Source organism: Falco naumanni, chromosome 3, assembly GCF_017639655.2.
Source record: "Falco naumanni isolate bFalNau1 chromosome 3, bFalNau1.pat, whole genome shotgun sequence".
Classification (NCBI taxonomy): Eukaryota; Metazoa; Chordata; class Aves; order Falconiformes; family Falconidae; genus Falco; species Falco naumanni.
In genome coordinates, this window is record NC_054056.1 from 70,230,116 (window position 1) to 70,255,996 (window position 25,881).

The 25,881-nt window shown below is 42.6% G+C and overlaps 1 protein-coding gene across 6 annotated transcripts in view; it reads left to right on the plus strand.

Annotated features, from left to right (window-relative positions):
- The window catches only part of DTNA (dystrobrevin alpha), a 233,837-nt gene that overhangs the window by 34,680 nt on the left and 173,276 nt on the right, over window positions 1-25,881 (plus strand). The window contains exon 1 of one of the 6 annotated variants that reach the window (XM_040586903.1): window positions 21,466-21,511. The exons of the other annotated variants lie outside the window; for them this stretch is intronic. The gene's annotated coding sequence lies outside the window, so the exon portion shown is untranslated. Of the gene's footprint in view, window positions 1-21,465; window positions 21,512-25,881 lie in introns of those variants that run through there. 6 annotated transcript variants of the gene reach the window in all.

Genomic DNA, 25,881 nt, shown 5'->3' on the forward strand with positions numbered 1-25,881 from the left:
TTCATTTTGTTTGCTTGTGGGGAGAGAGCTTCTGCACATCCCCTTGAATTTTGAGTGGTATGCTTGACATTGCAAGTGTCACCAGAAGTGGTGCAAGCTGGAGTTCAAACAAGTGGTAGGTACCATTGGGCTGCTGTCACGGGGGATGAGATCGTACATTCATTCTGTCTCTGTGATGGATTTGTCTAACTCTCTCCAACTCAGGCTGACTTTGATCCCATATAATGAAAAGCCTTAAAATAGAAAGTGGAAGGGAACAGAGAGGAGCTTTAATTATTTACTGGCTGGGTCGAATCCATACCTTTTGTAAAGACACTTCTTTTGTTGTTTTTTGGTCTATTCAGTTTTCATTAAGCCAAATTTAAATCTTTGTGCTCAGCATTGATTCAGATTCTAGGGCTGATTAAAGAGGCTTTTGAAGGATGATGCATTTTTTTCTTCTTTGACTTAGTTATTTTTTTCCATCTACTAAATGGAATAAAAACGCTCCCTAAATAATTTTCAATATTTTAGTCACAGTAGTGCTAGGAGGTTCCAGCTCAAAGTTTTAGTTGCTCTGAGCACCTAGAAACGTGACACCCATCCTAAAGCCACTGAAGGCTATGTAAGTAAAACAGATAGGCAGTGGGAGGAAGTAAGTTTGTAAATTCCCAAATTCACAAAACAAATTTGTGGCAAAGCTGAGACCTGATGAGGTCTCCTACCACTGATACTGTGGTGTTTAACTGCAATCCCATGCTGGCCCTGCTGTATTCACCCCTTAAGTAACACCTGAGTAGCACAGCATGGTGTGGTGGTCTGTGACACAAGTACCCCGTGACTGACTGCGTTTCAGAGTGGTATTCCCAGATACAAAAGTGGTTCCCATCATCCTGAACGTTTTAATAATGTGTTTTTGCCCTCCTCTGGAAACAGTAGAGGTGTCATCTCCCTCATTGCGCAGGAGGAGTTAATGCAGGGTGTGAGTACAGCTCCTTTGTGAGCATCTTGTCCTGCCAGGTTGTGCAGAAGGAGGCAGGGTATCATCCCCAATCCTTCCCCTTCTCTGGAGGCTGCTTGAGGGAGGGGGGAGAAAGGGCAGGGGAGAAAGGCTTTTGGTGTGCCAGTTCTTCACATCATTTCGCTTACAACGAGAAACACCCTTGCAGTTACCTCTGTAGTCTTAAGCCAAAAGCTCACCGGATTTATTTTGGAAGCTAGCATCTTCATAGTGTTCATGGCTGTAAAATCTGCGTGCTTGAGTTGAGGCTTGAGGAACCTCAGTGCCTATCAGTATCACTACATCCATGGCTCCTTCACAAAAATAGACAGTAATGTGAAAGATAGTGATAGTTCAGAGAAATGTCCTTGCTTTATCCTCACCCTCTTGGTGCATGTTGATACGTTAACAGACTACTGCACATAAGGGAAAACATGCCTTTAATAGTTCTGTCTCTGCTGCTGTTAATTTGATTTCCCTCAGGTAGTCAGTGTTCAGTCACAAAGTCCTGGAGCAAGACTTTTTGTAGGAAGAAGTACAAATAATTTACACTGTAATGTCTGAGGCTCTTAGATAAAGCATACACTGCTCTGAACAAAGCAAAAAAAAATATTTTATTGGGGATAAACATGGTGAATTCAGAGAGATGGGAGGAGGTGCTATAATAAGGAGCATGTTTTTTCAAAGCAGCTTTGTGGTATCTGACAGTGAGTAGATTATGTCCAGAGCTGTGCTCAGTCTCTGTGCCATACATGTTGTATATTTGCGGGCTGTTTGTTATGACACTTCACAGGAAAATGTCAAAATAATTTGTAATTATTACTGGATTACTACAGGTAAAATATTTTTCAGTATCTCAGTTTTCCTGTGGAAATTGTTTACTTTATATTTTCAGCTCCATTCCAGCTTCTGTGTAAACTGGGCAAGTGTAAATTAAGTACATTGTGTCAGTCCTGAGGCCAAACCGCATTTGTTTGCGTTTATGTAAATCTGGAGTACTGCCTTTGACAAGAACACCGCATTCTGCCCTGAATTGTCATGTCCCATTCCATTGCTGGAGCCCCTCATTTAGGGGCGGGATTTTTCAGCAGGACTTAATGCTACTGCAACATTTGTTCTAATACTACTGTAGTATTGCATGGCTCATACAGCTTTGCAAAAACTAAAATTGAAGAATTTAGAGCAGAACTAGGTCATGGCAAAATGCACTTGAAAATGCCATGCTAATTGTTCACAATTTTAAAATTACTGAATTAGTTTCTTCTGAATTTGCTCTGTTCCATAGATCCCATTGACATTTCAATGTAATTCACTTTATCACTGTGTTATATCATAAAGTCCTATTTCCAGTATTTTCATTAGCTGGTAGATGTTCTGTAATATAAAAGGAAATAATACTTGGGGCATGGAGAAAAAAAGGGAATGCAGTTAGTCTGTTAACCTTGCCTTTCTGGAATTCACAGATTAATTATTTTAATCTCATACGGGTATTAGGAAGGTTTTTTGGTTTTGTTTCTAGTTAAAGTTGTGTAAAGTTCCTGAAATTCTCTGGAAGGTTTAAGATGAGTGTATGACTGGTCTTGATTTCTATAAATCAGTGCTAAAAGGGAAGTGTGGACTAACTTAAATACTGCTCTGGAGATCACAGAAAGCATATTGTAATGTTTGAACATTTGAAAAAAAGCACTTTTCTTGGGGTGCGGGTTTTCCCTATGTTCAGATAAATGCTGCAGATGTCTTTTACAGGTGGTATCCAGTGTTGCCAATTTCTTAGCTCTCAGAAATAAGTGTACAGGATGGAATTATTGACTGGAGTTGTGTTCAGGTGGTCACAGGTTGAAAAAACCATTCTCTACGACAGTCAGATTGGGAATTCCCACATGATTAATTGACTCCATTTCCATAAGCCATTCTTCCCCTTGCTGCCTTTTTTGCCTGCGCTTCGAGTTGTCTAAAGGTGGCATGGCACTAACAGGACTGACAGGTGGGGGGTGTTTGGTGGGGGGGTGTTTGCCCACCCGGCTGCGGCTGCCAGCCGGCTCGGGGAGCCTCATGGGCCTTTCTCTGCAGCTGATCCTGACACCCATCCATCTCGTAAGATGAGATCATTATCTAAATATGTGTGCTAGAGTGAGATGATTGTGCCCAAGGAGAGGCATGATTTTCCTGTGCCTCTCTGGAAGCGTAAGGATAACACTGGCAGGTACAGAGCAAAAGAGATTTGATGGGTTAAACGGGCAAAACCAAAAATGTGCCATCTCCTGAATGTGGTGGTGGTTTCTTCCTCATCAGCCGTGACTTTATCCCTTTCCCAAGTCTGTCCGGGTCTGTGTTACCTGCAGATAGCTTGCTGAAGGCTGCCGTGCCTTATCCCAGCTTTTTGTGCTGACATTTGGGATTTCTCCACAGGATGGGTACAGCAGAGGGAGCAGTAGGATAAGGTTCTCCCAGGCCGTCTCACCCTGTGTGCTGCCGCCCCAGCCCAGCCCCTCCGGCTGATCAGAGCTCCTCTTTCCGTTTACCCCCAGCAGCACTGAGACCCCCGAGCCTGAAGGGTCTGTGCGTGCCTTGGGTCCAGAACCGAGAGGGAGAGAGAGAGGGCTGTGTGGTAGGGACACCTCCCCAGCCCCTGCAGAGCAGATATATTTCAGAGAGCAAGTCAGACTCTTCTTGCTTTTACATAACTGATCGGATGGGATTCTTGTTGTTGGCCTATATATTAATGCTCCAGCTCTCATTAGCAGTTTCTGAGACTTCCAGGCTTCCTTCTGTGTTATTGCTATATATTCTTTCCTTAAAAAAAAAAAAAAAGGTAATTTCCTCTTTTTCCCCAAGTTTTTTGTCTGAAGGGTGGAATAAAGTGAGTTTTATTTTAGAGCAGGAGGGTTTTTCGGTGGTATGTGGGATGAAATGAACAGTCCCTGTTCCTACCCTTGGCTTAACTGAACAGAGAATCTGTTTCATGGATTATCCTCTTCCAGTTCTGAAAAAAGTGTGTGTCACTCTATCCACATGCGTGTCTGCCTGCACGCACACTTTAAGCATTGGCTGATTTTCCACAAAAGGCCCGTGGTTGTCTGTCCAGGCAAATATAAATACATAATTTGTGGCATTTTTATGAAATAACTTTCTGGAAACCTTTTCCAATGCAGAATACAGTGCTGCAATGAAAGCAAGGTGCTGGATTGACACAGGATAACAGGGCCATTTCCATAAGAAAAATATTTGCTTAACTTCATAATCTCAGCAATAATAAGAAAGTTGTGACAACAAATTTTGGTGCTGTGATCTTTCACAAACATTCTGATTATTCTTTTCAGGAACAGGTTGCAATGAGCTCTCCTAATTAGCAGTCTTCACTACCTTTTGTATACTTTGTTAGATCAGACATGAAGCCTTCAAAGCAGTAGAGGATTCTTACCATCGAGGAGACAAAGAGCATCTCATGCTGGAGCAAAGGCTGTGTCATGAATATTTGTAGCTGGCATGTGGGGTATTTTGTTTTCCGAGTTTGGCTTTCTAAGGGGACACAATAACGCTATGTTTGTTTGTCTCACTTCTGGTCATAGCCAGCAGTTTTGAACTCATTAGACACCTTTGCTAAATTTAACAGGAAAAAATCTCAACTATACTGATTCGCCTTGACTCTCATGAAGTGGGATTCAAGATAGCACCCCAATAAGGACAGGGCAGGTAACATTCACCTCTTGAAACAGCTCCCACGTGTGCTAGCTGGTCAGTCTGAGCACACGCAGCTCTGAAGCAGCTGCATGACTTGTTCGCTGCTTTTTGCCCAGGTAGGGAGAAGGTACAAAAGGGCACGTGGAAGGAAGCAGGAGTGCCGATTAGGGCTGTACCTTGGAGGCCTGGGGAAATTAAAAGGATTATTGTGGAGGTGGGGGCAAAGTTTGCATAGTATGTTAAAAGGAGCTGAAAGTGTAGGTGGGCAACACTCATGCCTGAGGGGTAGGGGTGGTTGTGAAAGTTTAGAGGAAAGGGGGGTTACCGTGTTTGGGAGCAATAAATAACAAAGTAGCCTGAATCTTTAGGAAAATAGTCTTCATTAGATGCTCTGCTAACCAATCAACTTTAATGAACTATAGCTGTGACTTCAAACCTTTCAAATTCAGTGTTTTCAGGTGGAGAACCTATAGTGGATGATACAGCTTTTTTATTTATCCATTAATGCCATCGTGCCACAGGAGACTTTTCCAGGGCTCAGCACTGTGTGGGTTTAGGTTTACCTGGCTTTTTATTTTTAGAAAACTATTTTTCCTTTCAGTGTGGTAAAATTAAACCATTTACTTACAAAACCTATTTTTTTTTTAAAGTTCTCTTCATTTTATTATATCTCAGAGATCTTTATGCTGATCAATTCGGACATCTAATGAAAAGAGTAGTCTTTTTCCTGTATTTTCTGTTTGGATTAAAGATAAATGGAAGCAGAATTGTTCTAGTCCTCCTCTTAGATATTTTTCAAGTAAACTTAAGTTGCTTAATTCTTCATAATTAACATTCATAATTTGTTCTTGTGTATAAAAATAAACCCAAAGCCTTTATATCCTGGCTCTTGTAGATGTGACATGCTTGTATATGACGATAAACACTGGTTTAAACCACAGGTTTGTCCAAAAACCTTTACCAAACTGTAAATAGAAGATGTGGAAAAAAGGAAAGAAATGTTTAAAAGTAAATCACAGATTTTTTTTATTCAGTAAAATGGATTGACTCAAAATATGATTTGTTCCTGAAGCTTAGATGCATGACCATGGACGATCTCCCTTCTTCCCACATAGTTTGAATCACAGAAACACGGAAATCAAGAACAGAAAAGCCAGCACAGAAAATCCTTTCGTGCTGCAAAACTGCTCACAGAGTATGTACCAAGTGCGTTCCCCATTTATCTTACTAATGCTTACTGAGAATTGAAGCAATTTGAGTATATTTTGCAAATAGCAGAGCTAACCCATCTGAACATTTTTTGTGACTGAGTTTCCTCCCATCATCCAGTGAGTCTCCTGGAAATGGTAGGATTATACTTAGAGCAGTCAGACTCCACACTGGGAGGCCAGGGCAGTGTTTTTTCCTGTGGGAGCCCATCTCAGTCCCCTGGATTGCTTCCAGAGCAAATGTACCCTGCTGTGCCGGAGGCTGTGTTGTAGGCAGCAGCAAGAGAGCAGGTGTTCAGGGGCTGCCACCAAGAGCCCTCTGTCCCCACTGGCTCCAATAGCTGTTCCCCATCTCTTGCAGTAAAAAAAGTGGTAGGTGGGAGAGAAGCAACTCATGGGTCAACACTTGGCCAAACCGTGCCTGTTGGACCATGTTGGAGAGGGCTCTTGGTGTAACCACATAGCTGAGTAGCCAAGGCTGGAGGTAGGCTGGGGGAGTGAGGGGTGTGGAGATTGAGCGATGCTGAATGAAGTCAGTGTGCTGGGTCCACTGTGACAGGCAGGAACTGCATACCTGTCAATGTAGTGGCAGCCCCCTACTCAAAGCTCTTGCTCTCCAACAAACCCATGCTGAAATAATCTGCAGAGGTTTACAAGATTATTCCTAAGAGCAAGAAGTAGTCTGAGTAAGACCTAGAAGGACTGAACCCGTAGGGTAGAAGATGTTGCTTGTCCCAGTAAGCCCAAGTCTTAAGACTGCCAAGACAGATGAATTCAAGACACTGACAGACAAGGGAAGACAAAGAGCAAATTCTGTACACATTAAAAATAGCTAAATGTGAAGGGACAGACCATGCCTCTTAGGCACTGGGCTAAATTTGGAATGGGTAGGAAGTCACATGGCTCCAAACATGTTACCTATTTACACTTGTCACTGGTACCAAATTACTTTCTCCTCCCTGCCGCTCCCTTGTCTGCTCCCACGCCAGCTCCAGCTCCCACTCCTCCATAATATGTATCCACATATCTCAAATCTAATGCCACAGAGGTCCCTGATCTGTTACATTTGGTGATGGCTATAAGCAACAGACCCTGCTGAGAGAGAAAGAGTAGTATCCCTTCTCACAGGTGTGGTAAATCTGTCCCAGACACTGGTATTACTGCGTCTCTTCATCTGAGGAAACTGGACACCTGTCTTTTCCCTTAGCTTACGTGATACAGTTTTTGGACATATGACCTCTGACTGTCCCATTCATGGGATTGGGGTCGTGCTGTCCACATTGACATCCAAGGTTTCTCAGTATTTTCCAGCATCCTGTTTTACAAAGCTCCACCCACCACATACTCTTAGGTTTATAAATAACTTCTTAAGAGGCAAGGGAAGTAAACACATTAAGTGTTCTTTTTAGAGGATCCAAAACCCAATCTCTTCCACCCCCACCACCTTCCACCACCCCCCTCCCCGTATCTAGTAAGGGAAATACACAAGTTTAGATAAAAGTGTGGTGCTTCTGTTGATTTCCCTGCCTTTGTTTTTCCCCACGCTTAAGCACTCTCTAGAGGTAGGCTAGAGTCCTAGAAACAGCTCAGTCTTAATCCTTCCTGTTCACGACTTTGCTTCTGAATCACCAGATTTGTCTATCACACCTTCTTCCATGGGGAGCTTCTTTCTTCCTTCCTTGTTGCCCTAATTAAAAAGGAGCTCTCAGCCACAAAGACATGACTGACTTGTTTGCCTCTCTCAGCATCTAAAGCACTGTGCTTTTTAAACCTAATGTTAGCACTCGGTCTCTGATTCTAGTGATTATCTGCCCTTGGAGTCTCACATCCTTACAAACAATTGGAAAAAAACTCTGTTCTGAGGTACGATACTGCATTATATGAAGTTGCTCTGTTTGAATGGGGGACACTGTGGCTTATCCGAGGGATTTGTAAGCTGGCAGTGTTAGAGGTGGCTCTGTTGGAAAGCAGTGCCAGGCAGTCTTCCTGCAGTTCACTGCAGCTCCTAAACCTCAGTGATCGACACCTTCCCTGAACCCTTTCATCAGCAGTCAGAGAGTTTTAGGACCTGAGGCAAAGAAGTGACTTCTTCCTGTCTGGCAGGGAGTCCCTGGCATGTTTTCCTCTTGCTGGAGGTTGTAAGGCACTCTGGAAGGCATGCATTAAACATACTGAGGTCTGGCTTTGCTAACAGTAACAAAGGTTAGAAATTCAAAATACATCTTTTGACTTTTCAGGAGTTGTCAGCTAGTTTATTCTTTAACATTTATATGTTGCTGGCAACTTTTCCAGGCCCACAAACCTGAGCTGACTCCACGTTAAGAGGAGCTCTTGCCTTACTGCCTGTGGGACTGATCATGAAAATGGCTGTGAAGCTACTGTTTGGTATATGTTCTATATATACAGTTATCAAAAAGCATCATGAAAAGTAGCTGGCAGGAGATGAAGTGCAGGCTTACTTAATGTGCGCTAAGATACATCCCTTTGGATGATTTTTTCACCCTTCTTTAGGCCTTTCCAAGTCTGAGTTGTTTCCCTCATTAGCCTGAAGTAATGTGTGATTACTTTCACTACGAAATCAGTCCAGCCCCTCAACACTGGTGCTCTGAAAAGTGCATCATCGAACAGGACACTGGCAAGGTATTTATAATCTGTGGGGTTTTTAGCTAAGTGATTCTGGGCACAGCTTGGCCTTGCCCCGCTCCCTGCCCCGACCTGTCCTCGCTGCTTGCTTGGCTGCATCCCTGAGTACCGACCCCTCTCAGCAGCAGCTCAGACTGTAAACCAGAGACATTTACCATGTTATTCTGTTTGAATTGGTGTGACTGTCAATTGATATTTTCCAGTTGCAACTGAAAGTGTTCAATAATTCATATGTTTTACATAGAGTCTTGTGGCTTATTCCATTCCCACCCCTGAGATAAGACAGTCTTGATGGCAAGCAGTATTCAACTGGATGCGCATTTACAAATTAAAAACTGCTGCTTCAAAAGGCTGATAGTAGGAGCCAGGGGGTTGTGTCAACGCTAACGCCGCCTGAAGCCTTTGGTAGGGATACTAACTTTCTGGGTTAGGTGGAAGGACTTTATTTTCCCTCCCGACTTCAATCACCTCAAATGCTTCCATTAATCAGTACTCTAGTTACTTCTGAGTCTGACTGCTGACAGCATTGCAATGCATTGTTACTGGAAGGAGCCACAGATTTTCCAAGACTGGAAGTTTAGATGCTTTGTGTTTCAGATCTGGTAAAATATCTTTTTGTTTGTTTTGTTTATAAGCCGTTCCTCAGTAAAGCTGTGCCCAGGCAGAAATGCCGTAAACGTCCCAATCTGAGTTTCTGCAGAAGCTCCATACAACGGAGGGTGAATCACTGCCTTCCCCCAGCCCTGGTGCCCCGCCAGCCGGTCGCCTTTGGAGTCCCCTGCAGAGACGGCTGGCTCGCCGTCCTGTTCCTGACCGAGATTCGGTCGGTGGGCACACGCCGTACCTCCAGGTACCCGGCGCCGAGCGCAGGAGGCCGGGGTTTCGGGCGCGGTGCCGGGCCGCCGGCGGGGAGCCGAGGGCTGCGGGGAGCTGCGGGGCGGCCGGCGGTGCCCGGCGGCTCGGGCAGGCTGGCGGGGGGCGCGGCGGTGGGAAGCGGTGAAATCCTGCCTGCCAGCCCCTCCGAGTGCGAGCGGGTGTGCCAGGAGGAGAGGTGGGGATGGGGGCGATGGGGGCGGAGTGGCAGCCTTGGCAGGGAGGGAGGGAGGGAGGGGAAGGGGGGGGAGGGTGATTGCGATTGGTAAAGCTCCGCAAAGGCATCTGCCTGCAGGACTTCAGAGGAATGTGAAACCAAATCATTTAGAAGTTAAAGATAGAGGCAGAATACACAGCATCTTGTGCCAGGGTTTAAATTCATCCCTCTCTGCCTGGCTTCTCGCAAAGCTCTGCTTGTCAGCTTGCCTCTGTCAGCTCAAACGACTCTAATATTCCCTTAAAAATAACATCATTCTGGATTCTTTGGAATTACTAAGGTGGCAAAAGAGATCATGGTGCATACTGTAGGGTAAGTAGGAAACTTGCCTTTGCATACATTTGCTAGAGTCGTTCCTCCTGGCTTTGCTTCTGCTCTCAGAGCAGTCGGCAGTTCCTGTAGGATGAGACAGGTATTTAAGTAATGCCTTCCCCACACGATTTATTCCCCTGTTTTCCCCATACAGATTGAACTTTATTCCTCAGTGAAGTGTTAACTCATGAGGTTACTTGTCTTGAGGAACCTAGGGAGCCTTGGGCTTTAATAATTTTGCCATTACAGTTTTGAGTGCTGTTTTCCTATCAGCTGAATTTTGTTATATACTTTTGCTCTGTGTTAGTGGGATATGCTGTTTGAAATGCTGCTTATTATTACAAAGTTGAAAAGCAAGTTGTTTTCTGCTTTACAGAGGGTGTAATCAATGTTTGCTTGCTTGTTTGGCCATGGTTTCACATACCTACTATTTCCTCATGTGTGAATTTGATCACAACACAGGGTTAATTAAATTTAACCTTTTTGTTTATTTCTTTCCAAATAATGTTTTTACTTGGTGTTTGGGTTTGGGTGTTGTTTTTTTTTTAACATTTTGACCCTTGTTTTCTCTGAACAGAGTCCTTCTAGTAGTAATTTTAAAAGGTGTGCACATTCCTCTGACAGTCCTCACTGAAATAGTGAGTTTGTGAGTAAAAAGAAGATTCAGGAGATCGTGTTCTTTCTGTAGCTTATCAGAAGTAATTTCAGTATCTAGCAGTTACTTCATTGATCAATGTTTTTCTCAGGCTATTTTTTTAATATTTGTGATGAATCTGTGTTGCTCATGTGGCTGAAAGGATTTTAAAATGTCAGTAACTCAGTAGGAAGTTAGATGTAAGTTACGTTACAGAATGAGAACTTGTGTTCTGAAAGTTTCATCTGAATCTGTGCTGTGAATGAGAATTAGCTACATGCTAACATCATTTTTAGCATTTATCCCAGACATGTGTGTTTTACACTCGTAGTAGAGGAGGTCTTAACTTTGGATTTGGTGGCAGTTCACCCAAACATAGTCAGAATTCCTGACATGTTAGTACTGCCAGTAATAACCGTAGGAAGTAGGTGCTGTCTGCGGATAACTGAAACGCCTAACATTTTTGGTTATATATACCAGTGCCGAAGAGACTCACATAATGGCAGTCTGCGCCTTGCGAAATATGTGGAACTGGGTGAACTAAAATAGAAATGTTTCCTCTGTTTAAAGGAAAGTTGATACATCTGGTATGTTTTATTATCTTCCATTTGATCGAGTTCATCCCTATTGATCAGTTTACCCAAATTTTGCAAAACATCTGGGTATATTTGGGTGAGTACATCTGCTGTCAAGTGTTTTCTGTGTGGTTAAATGTCAGGGATGGAGAAGAAGGAAATCTATAATCTTTAAGGTAAATGTTAAGGAAGGAAAGGAAAAAACTAACTGCGGGGGTGAGAAAAGACATTTAAACCAGTTCTCTTATAGCTTGTACTAGTTGGGAGTTGTTTTAACTAGCTCAGACTAGCTGAACACTTCAGTCCCATGCTAAATTTCCAGGTCAACAGTTACTTACATTAAGGTATCACTGCAATATTTTTTTGGTATTGAAGTGAAAGAGCTTTAAGACAAAACGTGTCAAGATGAGTAAAAACTTGCAGTGGGGCTTGGTAAAGCTGTGGTTAGTTTCTGCCTCTTGTACAGGATCCTGCACAGCTTCGGGCAAGTCCTCTGAGCTGTCACAGCTCCTGCACACCTGAAGGGTATGGAAATACCTTTATTACTGTTCTGTGTTAGGTATGTGGATAGCAGTTCCTCAGGCTAGGCATTGTCTCTGATAAGGCTTGGCACAACTGGCTTCTGTTTTCAGATGCACCTCCCCAGGGCTATGGCAAAAGGCAAGAGGCAGGGAGAATCCACAGATTTGGAAGTAGAGGTTCACTGTACCTTTTATAAGCTTCCTAAACTGAAAGAGAAAAATAGACTGACATTCAGAGGTGAGCAGAAAATAGAACTAATGTTCCATGGGAAATTCCTGAGTCAGTTCAAAATTAAATTGCATTTCCCTAACACAGTGTATTGCTTTTCAGAAGTTACAGTTCAGGAGCATGATGTTCCCATTTCATTATCTGAGACCCTTCTCCCATAATTAAATGTCCAAGAGGCATTAGAGAGCTTCATCACAAGGAAACCTGCTTTGTATTCTGGGAAGTGAAGCTGCCTGAAGAACCTCATTCCTGGAAGGGAATGAGCATCTGACCCAGGAACAGGGAGTTCCCAGGCTAAAGTGCAGGACTGACTTTAAAAAATGTATTCTGGTGTATCTAATCCACCCAAAATAACATCTTCCAATTGTCGTAGCAGTAAATGAAAAATCTTCAATAAACTGATATTTTCCCGTAGAAAACATTGCTGTGTTTGATATAGTTTATATATTATTATAATGTTGGCATATTTTCTGAAATGAAAAATCCTTGAACAGCTGTTAGGGTGAATGGTTGCATGGTTAGAGTGAATGTGGTACTGCAGGTGTTCAGCAGCTCAGTATTTGGGTCAGGGTGTGGTAGCTTTATCAGAGCAGGATGTAGGGACTGGGACATCTCTCCACTACCTGTCCCCTTCTTTCCCACTAGCCCTGTGCTGCTCAGGTGACTAGGATTTGTTGGGAAGCAGGGAACAAGAGAAAGGGAGGCATCTTTTTCTTAAAGACTTTTCTAACAAGGTGTTGCTGGAGGTGGTAACACCGTCTTCTCCTTGATCACCTGGACCAGGGGTCCTCACACTTTTTAAGCAGGGGGCCGGCGCGGATGCAGTGGCAGGCAGTCACCTGCGGCTGCTTGGTTCCCCCCCAACCCCCGGCGGGGGGGTCTGTAAATACCGGGGGCGGATTGAGGACCCTGGGGGGCCGTATCCGGCCTGCGGGCTGTAGTTTGAGGACCCCTGACCTGGACTAACTCTTGCCTCACTGCAGCCTTCGATTATCCTGCCCTCCCCTTTCCCAGGACTCCCACTAACCCCACACAGGGGGAGATGGAGAAGTGCTGCTGGGACAGAGTGGATGGAAGGGTGAGAGAGTGCCTGCTCCCAGCCCCTGCCTCTTGCTACTGCAGGTAGCCAAGAGAGATCATGGAGGCCTCGGTTTTCAGGAGGATCAAGCAGGGGACAGAACATTAACGAGAGGAGCGCAGGCCTACAGCTGAAGCATTGATGCCTCCTGGTTTTGGTACTGTTTGAGTGGTTGAGGTGTTACTCTGACGCTGGTACGGTGTTCATCATTAGCATGTGCCATGGTTTTCTGCTCCAAGGAGCTGACTCTTTGGTGTTACCTGGGGACAAGCCCTGCTTCATCGTGACTAGTAACATGTCTTCTGGAACAGGCAGGACATGGTCCCTCTCTTTCCATTACCATTAAGTTGTAAGTGACTTTGTCAATGAGAGTTCAGAAAAATCATGCTTTCTGAGGTGAAAATGGGTTTGCAGATTTTTTTCCTTTAATACATCCTCTGCTTCTTTCTTTGTAAACCCTGCTCATGGGTGTTAAAATCCTTCCTTGCTAGACTTTACAGTATACAATTCCTGTTTTCTTTCTTTCTTTCTGTTGTGATCTTTTTTCCCTTTGTAAGTCTTTGTTTCTAGCCTCATCTTCAAGCTTTTTGCAGTGATCGTTTGGCCATAAATAAGAAAACAGGCGTGTCACCAGGGACCAGTTGCTAAAGAGTTTAAGGACTGTTTCACCAAGGCATTTTTCTGAGCTTAGAAGTACCTAGAAGCAGCTCACTGTGATAATGATTCTGCTCCCAGTGACAGCAGCTAATTTGCTTTGGCAGAGTATGACAGTCAATGCTTTGTACAATGCAGCACAGTGTAGAAAGCCTCAATTCTGTAATTTTGTAATTCTGTAAAAAAAGAACCCCCAAAACACTCACAACCAAAACTAATGCAATTATGATTTCCTATACAGCCATGTTATCACTTCTGAGTCCGTGAGTGGAAACCCAGAGAAATCACCAGTCTGAGCTGTGTCAGACTGCCTGCACTTACTATTGATTCCAGCTCCTGGTGTATCAGGGAATAAAGTACTTCCTGAGCTAATTATTACTGTATGAAGTGACTTTACCTGGAAACACAGTGAATACTTCCCACTAATAGGATGCTTAAAAATGCATCTAATTGCAGCTGTGGTAGTTGAAAGAATGCCTAATACCCAATAGTCTCAAGAAAACCATCCTCCCTGCAGGGGGCTATTACAGGAAGCCAAGTTTTACCACAGCTTTCCTGTGTCTGAACCAATTGCATGGCCTTGCTGCATTTGGCTGTAAAACCTGAATTGGGGATTATACTCTGGGTAATAAAGAAGAGATAGGAAAGCAGTAGAACTAATGAATCTTTATTTATTAATTTATTTGTTGGCATGGTGGTAGCTGTTTGCTGAACATAACCTTCCCTAGGGCAGTGGAGGAAACAAGTCAGCTTCTGTGCCTGTGATCTTTGACAAGTCATGTAAGGGGCTTGGTGTATCCTTTTCTGAGAGCAGTGACAGTAGTGCTTGCCCAGTTCTGTGAAGGTCAGGGGATGAAAAGTGGTAGCGAAGTGCTGCATTCTTATTTTCTTTTATATCTTTTTGTAAGGATAAGACTACTCTGGTATGAAATGCCTCCTTGTAAACTTGTAAGAACATTTGCACTCAGTGGAACCTCAGAGAAAAATGAAGCAGACAGAAAATTCTGTGAGCAACTAGGCTTTAAAAAAAATTTATTGACAATTTGTGACTAATTCGTTTAAACACAATGGAAGTAAGCACGGGCAAAGCACAGAACATGCTTGGAGTGAAGTTGTCCTTGAGTACTCATTACCAAATAACAGCTGCAGATAGAATTAGTTGGTAATCTTAGGCTTTCTTGCTACATTTTTTAAAATATATTGTGTAACAAGAGTATATGCTTTCTAGTAATTACTACCATTTCAGTCCGTGTTCATTCCTAACATGACATTGTCCTTGGAATAAGATCAGGAAACCCTTTTGATTCCTTCCAGATTTATAAAGCAATGATAGTTTGGCCATCGCATGTTTCTGTGCCCTCCTTTTTTGTTATACACAGCTCATTTATATTGGATTAAGAGAGCTACTGTATCATTTGTGTGGTATGGAACTATAATCCATTCCCTGGTTTTAGATCATTCTTTTTTCCTATAAATTGACTTCAGAATGACGGACTTTACAGCTAAAAAAATGCATTAAATTATAAAGTCAAGACATTGATTTAAATGTTTTCTAAATTTTGAGTTAATAATTCTGAAATTTTACCACTCTTTCAACATGGCATCCTAATCTGTAAAAAAAAAAATTTAAGCTAGGAGAGCTGGCCAGTCTTTTGCAGACTAGAACCCAAGGAAAAAGGCGCATCATAGATCCAAGTTTGAAAGCATTTATCTTGGTACTTGATGTGTATTTTTAATTGCTATTACAATTACAAATATTTCACTTTTCTTTGAATATACACAAACAAAATGTGTTTCCAAACAGATCAAACAGAATTCCAAACAGATCAAACAAAATGCAAAGTGTTTTATGTTTTATTTTTGTCCTTAAAAGTTTGGTCAATTTGCATGTCTTATTAGGGAAAATAAGTAATCAGTTTAATGCAGGTACAAATTATATTATGCTGGTACAGGAATGCAAGGAGATCTTAATGGAGTTGAGAGTCAAGCCATTTACTCTGCCAGGCTATTCTGTAAACAGGTCATGTTTTTCTTTTGAAAAAACCCACTTCTGATAATGCCATCTATCGTATTACTTCCCCTACAACCTGTTCTGCCTCCTGGCTTCCCACCTCTCTTGCCACCTGTCAAGCCATTGGTAATCCTCTTCATCCCAACCTCCAAGTCGTCTTCCCTCTAATTCCAGCTGTAGAGTTGGATGAATTTTTGGCTGACTCATTGAACACATAGTCACAGCAGCCAGGGCAGGCTGGCAGCACATCCAGAAGTGGTAATTCAGTGCAAATCCTTGCTCCATCTCCTCGTATTGCCTACAGAGCCTTAGTTAGGGAGGAAATTTCTGGAGGAGACACATCTTCAAATACAAGAATTTGTGCATGGCTTGCAAGAAGCCCCCTGACCACATCTCCCATAGACCCATGTCAGTTCAAAACAGAAGTCGTCAGCAAGGTTCAGACCTTCAGCTGGCAGAGCAATCACTTGCACTCACAAGCTTTGAAGCTCCCTGTGAACCATCATTGGACGGGGATGAAATATGCCTTTTGTTAATAAGTTAATTTAATCAAATCATCAAATAAGGCTGTTTGATGATAGTGGCAGAAAGACAGCAGAAAGAAACCTGCCTGCCAGGTTTCAAGTTTTTGTGTGAAAGCATGGAGGAATGAATGCTTCTCAGCAAAAGAATGATAAAAGATTTCTTTTAGCACAAGGAAAACTATTTCTTTTCATTAATTTTAGCTTTGAAAATTGCTGAAAATGCATAAATAATACATTCAGCTTGACTAATATCTGGTATATAAAATTTCAGGTCAAGCATAACATTTAGCAGAACAACTGAAAAAAAGTTTTATAGTAGGAAGTGGGTGTAAGCAGAGGAAACCTGCTAAAGTGTTGATGGCAAGAAGCAATTATGTGAGTCTAAGAGACAGTAAATACAATTTCAGAGATTGTACAGCTAAATAAGTAATTTAGGTGGTGAATGGTTGAAAAGGATCCAAGCAAATGTAGGTTCTTTGTCTACATTAAAACTGGTGATGTATTCCTCAATAGAATTAAAAGTGCTGGAGTTCAGAGGCTTTTTTTTTTAAAAAAAAAATCACTCTCCAGGCTTAGGTGAACTCTTCACAGTGCATTTTCACAGAAAGGTGAATAGGTGTCTGCTGAGAGCCATGCAGTTACTCATAATCTGGTGGCAGCTTGGGAGGAATGGGCCTAATCTTTGCTGTTACACTGTTTAATATTCACCCACATTGAAACAATGTATTCTCTGTGAAAAAGACATAAAGTAAGGAGATAGACTGGCAATTTTTCAGGCCACTCATTTTTCCTCAAGGTGGAAATAAATTCCTTGTGCACAAAGCCTCAGCTTTTGTAAGTGGGCATGTAATGTACTAAAGAAGTCATTCATTGTGTTATGTCCAAGAGAAACCAAGCTTTGCCAGAAAGCAACCTCAGCCTGGCCAGGTCTGGCCATACCTATTTCAAAGGTCATTAGTCCTATACTTTTTTTGTTGTACACCATCGTAGATGACTGCTTGGGCTTGTATTAGGCATGACTATATGTATATATATATATACACACACATAACAGACTCAGTATAGAGCATAGAAATAGAATTGGATATCTCTGCCTTGGAAGAAATAGTCCTAATTGTTCTACCCTGCCCCTGGTGGATTGAGCAGGCAGATAAAAAGAGGGAAGGTTTATGCAAATATTGCCCTGGTCCTTGCTGGATTTGCAATATTTTTCACTGTGTGCTAATTAAGAGCTACACACAACTCAATGCCTTCTGTGAGGCAGCATCGCAAGGGCACGCTTGGCTCACCGGGCGCACAGAGGCTAGCAGTGGTGGTGTGTAGCTCCAGAGGCGTCACTGAACTGTGTGCTGGCAGCTCTTGATACCAGTACAGGCTGGGGAACAACTGGTGAGACAGCAGCTCTTCAGGAAAGGATATAGGGATTACTGTGGATCTCTAGTTGAACATGAATTGGCAATGTCAAGCTGTTGCACAATAGAAAAGGAAAAAAAGAAAGGCATGATGTTGGGAAGCATATGGGAGTACAGCCCGTAGGAGTAATCTCCGTGTTGGTGAATGCTTAGCTGGATTCCTGTGTTTGGTTTGGAGCACTGCTCTTCAAGAAAGTGCTGCCCACTTTGGAAGTGGAGAGGAACGCAGTAAAAATGACCAGAGATCCAGACAACATGCACCAGGAGAGAAACCTGAAAGATCTACGTTGTCTGTGCCTAAAGAAGAGCAGCCTGCTGGAGAGCAAGTAGGAGGCAGGCAGTTTTCCAAGCACAGATAGCAGAGAACCAGCTATTGTGAGAAGGCCAGTCATCTCTAGTCTGTGCCATAGACAAAGAGAAATGGGTCTAAAGTGAAGCAAGAAAGGTGAGGTAAAGCCTAGGAAGACATTATGTCTGAAATACACTGCCAGTGGAACTTGAGGAGTCTCCATCACTGGAGGTGTTAGACATGGCTTTAATAAATACGAATGAAGTGTATCTGACTTTATCTCACAGTGGGAGGTGGATTACATATCTTTTCTACCATCCTTAATGAGTTGGTGATACTGGTGATAATATTGCACATGGAATTCTTGTCTTAATGAAAGACATGCTATCTAAATTCTGTTTGGAAAAATCTGCCTGCAGAGTGGAATGCATTTTGCTGAGGTGCAGAGGCACTTACTCATATAATTTTCTCATTTGAAATGTTCCTTAGGTAAGTGGTTAAGGCATAAACAGCTGGCTTTGCATTTCAGCTCAAATATCATTGTCCTGAAATACTTGGGAACATCATTTTGTCAGCTGGGACTTGACAGTCCATCCTAAATTTGAAACACGTAATTGGATTCTTAGGATGAAATCTGAGTCCCCTTTGAAGTCATGGGTTTATATTGGGTAAAAATTTCACACTGAAGACAGAGTGGTGTCCACTTGTATGTGCTTTAGCTTTACTGTCCTAGGCTGGCCTGTTGTTTTCAGGACAAGGATACAAGGAGTGGGTTGTAAGAGCGTGTAACCTTTGCTATGGCAAACATTTTGGTGCAGGAGGTGGCCTTTGTAGTGCTTGTGTGGGTGAGTGAGAGTTTACAACAGGCATTACGTGAGATGAATTAATTAATTTTTACTTTTTTCAGGTCGTGTCAACAAAACCAATTTACGCCATCTGTTCTAAAATAGAGACAGTCAGTAAAAAAGAAACACCCATTTTCATTTTTTAAATTACATTTGATAAGACTTCAGGCATTTTATATTCTCTTTAGTGTAATGTAATTTTTTTCCTTTTTCTGTTTGGGGGTGTGTGTTCTCCCCCCAGATGTATTTTTTTGTTGCCCATGGCCTTTAATTTGCATTTAGTATTCAGATAGCTATAACTGCAAGTTAAATGTTTCTCCAGTTACTGGTTAATCCCTCCCAATGAAATGCATACAGAGAAGTCTCCAGGTGCTATGAACTGGAATAGTTCCACTGAAAATACTTTGTCTTTGTTTATGCCAGTATTAATTCAGAGCAAGTTCACTGTTCACAATGTAGCTACTTTAGTTTTAGAGTAGGTGATGGTCAGAATTTCATCCCCCAAAAGAGATCACATTGATGCAAAAGCTCAGTGTAAATCTCAGAGCTGAGAGCTAAAGGTTTGTGCCTCTTAATGTATTGTTGCATTTCACATCCAAATTTCTTTGCCAGCTTTTCTTAACTGTGCAATGACATGCCCTGTGTAGGAATTCCGTATGTATACCTGAGGCTAGAATAAGCCTGCAGGGAAGCACAAACTCCAGACTTTAGGACCACCGATATATCAGTTGTTAATAACCTTACAATGATGTTATAGTTAACACTAGAAACATAGTTAAATTTAAATTATTTGAAACTGCCATTAGAGGGAAGACGACAGAGGAAAACAGTTTCGTCCTTACAACGTCATGTATTTGTTGACCTACTTACAGTAGAGAAGAAAATATGTCCCTTCCCATTACAGCAGAATAGGTTTGTTCAGCAATTTTATAATGTAGCTGCGCAAAAAAAGACTGGCTTTCCTAACCACTCCAGGAGGATTTGGAAAGGAGAGTAACATTATTTCACACACTACTAAGACGTGTAAGTTCCCGTCCAAGCTAAAACGTTATTAATCTAATCAATTTGGCAGCAAATGCTTGGACTGAGGAAAAAAAAAAAAGGAAAAAAAGAAAGACTTGTATTCAGAGGTGAGTGGAAAAGGGCTGTGCCTGGGCTGCAGCTGTGCAGAGGAAGGTTTTGTGGGCAGTCACTTTTCCTTCGTCTTGATCTTCCTTGATGCAAAATCCCTGACATCCCTGAGTCTCCTAGACCCCCTGCCTGGCATCCCTTGCAGCTGAGCAGCCCTGCCTTTCAGACACTGAAGGGAATCTCTGCAGCATGCGTTCACTTCAGCAGGAGTTCCCTGGCATGCTTCATGTCAGGGAATTACTGAAATGCATGAAGAGATGGCGTAGGTCCCGGTCCTGTTGGGATGCACAAACTTGCACTGACACCGAGCCTTTGGAACTGCGTGAGTGTGGGCATGCAGCCTTTGGGACCACCAGGCTGGAAGTGGAGGAGTCCTGAACATCGGTGCCTGCTACAGCACCACCTGTGCATGCCCAGTGTCCCTACCTAAGTCACCAAGCAGGAGGCCAGAGCTGTAGAGCCCACAGCATGTGAAACACTGCTGGAGAGCAAACCTGAGTGCTCACACTTCTTCACATCTGTATCATGAGCAAACAGCATGACACGCAGGTGTCCGGGTTACTTCAGCCACGGGGCATGGTGGTGCCCATGGAGTAGGCAGCACGTGGGGCTTGGGGCGCAGCCTTCCTCCTCAGGACTTGTGCGTGTGGTATTTAATGTTTATTGTCTTATACCTGGGTTAATAAACCATCTTTATCTGAAAATAAACACCTGCAGCTAGTCCTTTCTAGGCCACTCAGGTCACATTCCTGCACAAGATGTTGTTGGTAATTTAGTGTTGTCAGAGGCATTAGTCACTGCCATAGTAGCTTAATAATGCGCGGTAGGAGCCAGCTGGTAATTAACAAATTAAAGATATCATATACATTTTCCTCAAATATTTCATATGTAGCAAAAATAATTAGAAGCAGAGCACTTTGGGTGTTTAAAGCTGTTCGTATATTTAAAACATCTCTCTGTGTTAGGAAATTATTCATTCTTTCAAAGGTCAGCTAGGCCTAATTTTGATGTTGTCCCAGGATTCATAAATATGCACATAGGAGCTGTGAAGCAGGCAGCCTGCCAGAGTCCTTTCTTTTTCTAACCCTTTAATTCTGCCTTGTTTAACATATTCATCCCAATGTCTGTCTTCTGTGCTTGTTTTTAAGAATGGCAGAACTTTGTATGTCTTAGCTGCTCTCTTTTGCACTTTCATGTCAGAAGTGTCTTGAATTGGAAGGTTACATGCATGTGTGTGTGCACTGCAATCTGTTCAAAAGATGAAATCATCTTGTAATTGAAGCGAAGGAGAGACAAAGCTAACACAAATTGTATTAAACACTGGGAAAGACGCGACAGTATGAATGGAGGTGATGATGGGTTTCATTATGTAGTGCGAGTAAAATATCCAGGTATGGACAACTCACTTGGTGCCTCCTTATTTTATCACCAGATGGTGACCAGCGGTTTCCAATTAAGATGCTCTAAATTACCTGTGTGTGATGGTTGAACAATAGTGCACCTTGATATGTCTCCCTTCCATGCTGCTTCAGCCCAGCAATCCTTGATCCTCCCACTGCCTGACTCCAGGACTTGGCTCTGAGTATCCCAAGCCTTTGACTCTGCTTTTTCTCTGGGGCAGGATCTGGCCTGAGCACTCTGAGGCAGAAGAGGCAGGGAACAGAGCAATCGATTGGAGGAACATCATTTCTACGGGTAGGGTACAGTTAACTCTTCGTGGGGAGCACTTGGGTACTGGCAGTGGCTTTGAGAAATATGATTTATGTTTGAAAACTTTCTTCCTAGAGAGGAAAAAATACTGTTGAAAATGTGAATGGTTACTTTTTGATACAGAGTGCAAAGTCTTTGTCAGACAGTGACAGAGTTTCTATTCCAGCTTTGAACTCATGGTACAGATGCAAGGGGCTGTAACAATGCAATGAAAGGCAGGGAAGAATCTGCTCCATAGTACCTTTGCTCTTTGCTACATTTATTCACCTCCACATTGTTTGATGGAAGAGCACTGGGGATTTAAAAGAATGCGTTTCTGAAGCTTATGAAAGAAAAGGAATTCCATGTGCAATTTCTGTTAAGATTTTTAGCCTCTTAGGGTTGGGGTCAGGCATTTGGAGTGCTTCTTAAAACCCTTTGGTAACTACTGCACACAGGGTAGAGGTAGAAAAGGTCTGTTAAGTTATTCACACGATGCTGTTAACAGCATAGACTTGTCTTGTGAGCCCTGAATTCTCTTTTATTGTTGGGGGTGGCTTTTGCTTGGGGGTTTTCTGGTAGTGCTTTGTACTGACTGTTGTCTCAGCAGAAATCCGTCACTGTTTTTACTGTGTAACAGTAGAACATGAAAGGCCAGGCAACACTGGAGTCACATAGTGTGCAGACGTGGTGAGAGAGTGATCCTGCTGACCGCATTCGGGATGGGTGAGAGCGGACATCTGAGAGGCCAGACAGAAATACAGGAACGTGCTGCCCTTTACCTGCAGTCCCACAGCAGTGGTGAGAACAGGCCCTTGCATCTCCCAGCCTGGGTGCAAGCAGCACAGCAGGTACTTTTTACAGTGCTGCCAACAATCCTTGTCCCTCTGCTGCCCAGACTGAGGAGCCTGTTGAATGCACTGGGCTTCTCTTATTGCTGGTGTTTCTGGATTTTCCCCCAGTACAGCCCAAGGGCAGGGTATGGGGATGGTCTCACCTGGTTCTGCCCATGGCACGCCATTGGTGGCAGCTGGGCATAGACGGCAAGACCTGGCAGTGCTCCTGACATCCACAACTGAGGCGTAGCTGGAGAGTCTCGCCTGTGTATCTCTCCCAGTGACAGAGTAGTGTTTCCTAGCAGGGGAGCTCGTCCCACAGGCAGGGCCTTGCACAACATCCACTTTTACTACAATCAGCATCAGAGAAAATCTTTCACATTTTCCATCCCCTTGAAGCCCTTCATATACACAAACAGTTGCACAGGCTTCATAATGATTATGTTTATACATAACTGTTTATACAAAACTGCTGTATTGATATTGGTAGTAGATTTTTAAAATAATTTTTTAGCCTTTGAGTCATGACCTTCATACTAAAGGTTTTCAAGTGCCATTACATCCCGTGGAAGACTAGATTGCTGTTGAGGGGAATGGAAATAAATACCATAGCAGGGGGAAAGAAGGAAGCTGGCTTTCTTCAATCTGATAATTCATGTAATTGGGGAAGGTTGGGGGGTGTCTTTAATACCCGTCACTCTCTTGTACTGATGCTTTTCAAATATTTGGACACAAATCATGGAGCTTTCTGTTCACCTGGGAATGAAGGCAGACATTCAGTCTGAATCTCCTTAGTTGCTACTTTTCTCACATTACATTGCAGGTTAGTATTTCTGCAATGAGGCTATACAGAAATCTCAGAGTAATTTAAGCTGCAAAGATTTCTCGGTTCTCTAGTTTATTTTGGCAAAATAAGGTCCATATAGCTCTGTATTAAAGGAGGATTTGGATATTGCCTTTAAAGCATTGCCTTTCAGTGCAATTACTAAAAAATAAGCTGTGCATAGCTAAAATATTTTACTTGCTGCATTTCTTATATTCTGAACAAATATGTAATATTAATTCTGGTTGTATAATTTTCTGGAAGAAACCTTTACTTCTGACATGTTTTGTTCTGTGCTCATTGCCTCAATTGTGTAAGTCAGACTTAGGCTGTCCTCTTCAGTTTTTAATTTTTATTTGATATTTGGGAAGCAGTAAGCTAACCTGTGTGTTCTGTCATCAGTCTGGATGACCAAGTAATTCCAGGAAGACTGCAGTTCACCAGCTGATCACTACACTTGCAATTTACTTTTACTAAGATAAATGCCAAAGTCCCACAGCTTAACAATTTGATTCCAAATGCAGATGGCTACATTGATACTCATTTATTTTGTAGTTTTTAGCACTGACAGGTGAGGTTCAGAGTCCCCACCGGGGCTGCATGAGCAGTAGTAGAAGTGCTGCAGTCATTATGAGGAATTTTCCTTGAACTTGGGGGTGATCGGCTGTTAGAGTTGTTCAGCACTCTGCTTACCACATGCTTAGAGAAAGTATTTCCTTTAATTTCAAACAGCCAAGCAAAATGTCATTCCCAGCCATTACCTCAATGTCTTCCCTCACTAAAGTGACACAACAGGTGACTAGATCCTGCTGTGCCATATCTGGCATATTTTGCAGTTGTTTTCTGCTTCTTGGTAATGCTGGGATCTGAACTTCAGGTCATTCCAGCTGTTCTGGCCACTTCTCTGCTCACTGAAATGAAGACTGCTGGGTTTAATCGTTGCTATTTGCTGAGGCTACATTTACGTGCATTTACTCTGTTTATAGGATCCCAAACACTACGTGTAAAGATCTGTGCTGGCATTTGTAGTGAGAGTTTCTGTGCTGATGGGAACCCAGGCACGTACATGTATGTGTTTTTGAATCAAGTGGTTATGGCGATACGTGCAAGCTTATCTCCTTAGCCTGTTCATTTGAATGTAGTCTGCAATTAATTGCTAGGATGAAAAATTCAATCCATCCTGTTGAGAATTACGTGCGTTTATTCCGTTCATTGTTAAAGCTGGTGCCATTAGGCATGCATCATTTTTGCTTCCCATGTAAGTTTTATTATACTTTGATATTCTCCTGTAGCACCCAACATACTTTTAAAAACCACTTCCCCAGAAACTGTCATTTCACTGTAATTATAAAAGAACATGCATATGAATCACAAATGAGAATATTACCCAACTAGATGTTCCTAGAAACAGGAGGGCACTTACGTGCAATACAATATATTAATCATTTATAAGGAGTCAGCTATTAAAATGATATTTTTTTAAATACTGTACACTGAGTACAAAGATGATGTGAAAAGCCTTTTTACTGAAGATGTTTGTGGGCTTTTGAAACCTGAAGTTTCCATCATCACACTCTTGTCACAGATTTTGAAAAGGAAAAGCTCAAATATACTAGTTTGGGTGACTTCAGGTTAAGGCACCTCTAGCGTGTGAGTAAACATGCATACATGTGTATATACATATGTACATACATGTATCTGTATGCATATGAGAGTGTATATTTTGGCCCCATTTCTACAAGCTTTTGTCTTTAAAGGAAGTCCACAGTGTGCTTGGTGGTTCTTCATTTAAACAGAACTCCTTATGGGCAAGAGGTTTGCCTGCTTAGACATTTTCACTGTCAGGATCTGTGGTCACTGTAAGCAGATTTCTCAAATGGAAAAAACTCGTGATAAATCTAGCTGAGCTATCATTTCTTCACAAGGCTTTATTCCTGGGCTGGCTTCAGACTCACATACTTGTAAATGTTACTGATAACAGAAGAAGAGAAAGGAAAAAAGGAATGAAAAAAGCTTCAAACAATCTTGTTTTGAATTGCTTGTGTGAAGATGTGGTGTCCCCACTCCACGTTTGGATGCAGGGCATGTATCTGCAAGATGGCCACATGAGCTCCCCTCTGTCCTTTCCCCAGGCTGGTGAGATGTGCTCCCACACCAGCCAGGAGCTGCAGAGCTCACTTACCACCGCGCTGTGTGCAGTGATGATGCATGTTGTTTTAGCAGCTGCTGAAGCTGAAAACAGCTTAGAGCTGCCTTGTACCTGGGCAGCTCAAGGAGGAAGCAGGAACATTCCCTGGGTGGTGCACATTCTGATGGAGATGGTAGGGCAGGAGACCTTTCCAGGAGGGTGTCTGGTCTGACTCTTGCTTTTGCAGCAGAATTTTTGTTATTAAGAGCCCTGTCACCACTGGGCAGTGATGCAGAGCACTGTTCTGCTGCCCTAGATATCTCACCCTCAGCTCCCTTGATTTGGAGTGGAAACTGGGCAAGGGAAAGGACCAGCTGCACGCCTGCAGTCGTTTTGAGGCAAATGCACTGCATTAAGAATGGAGGTACAGTCTGGGCCACTTTAAATTCCCTTGTTGATGTAAGCCAAAAATAGGAAAAAGCGGGATGGTTTGGGGAATTAATAGCCACACCTGATAACTTAGCTTTTAAATAAAGGACAAGATTTTCCAAATATTGCAGGAAGTGGCAAAAGCAGCAAGAGAGAACAG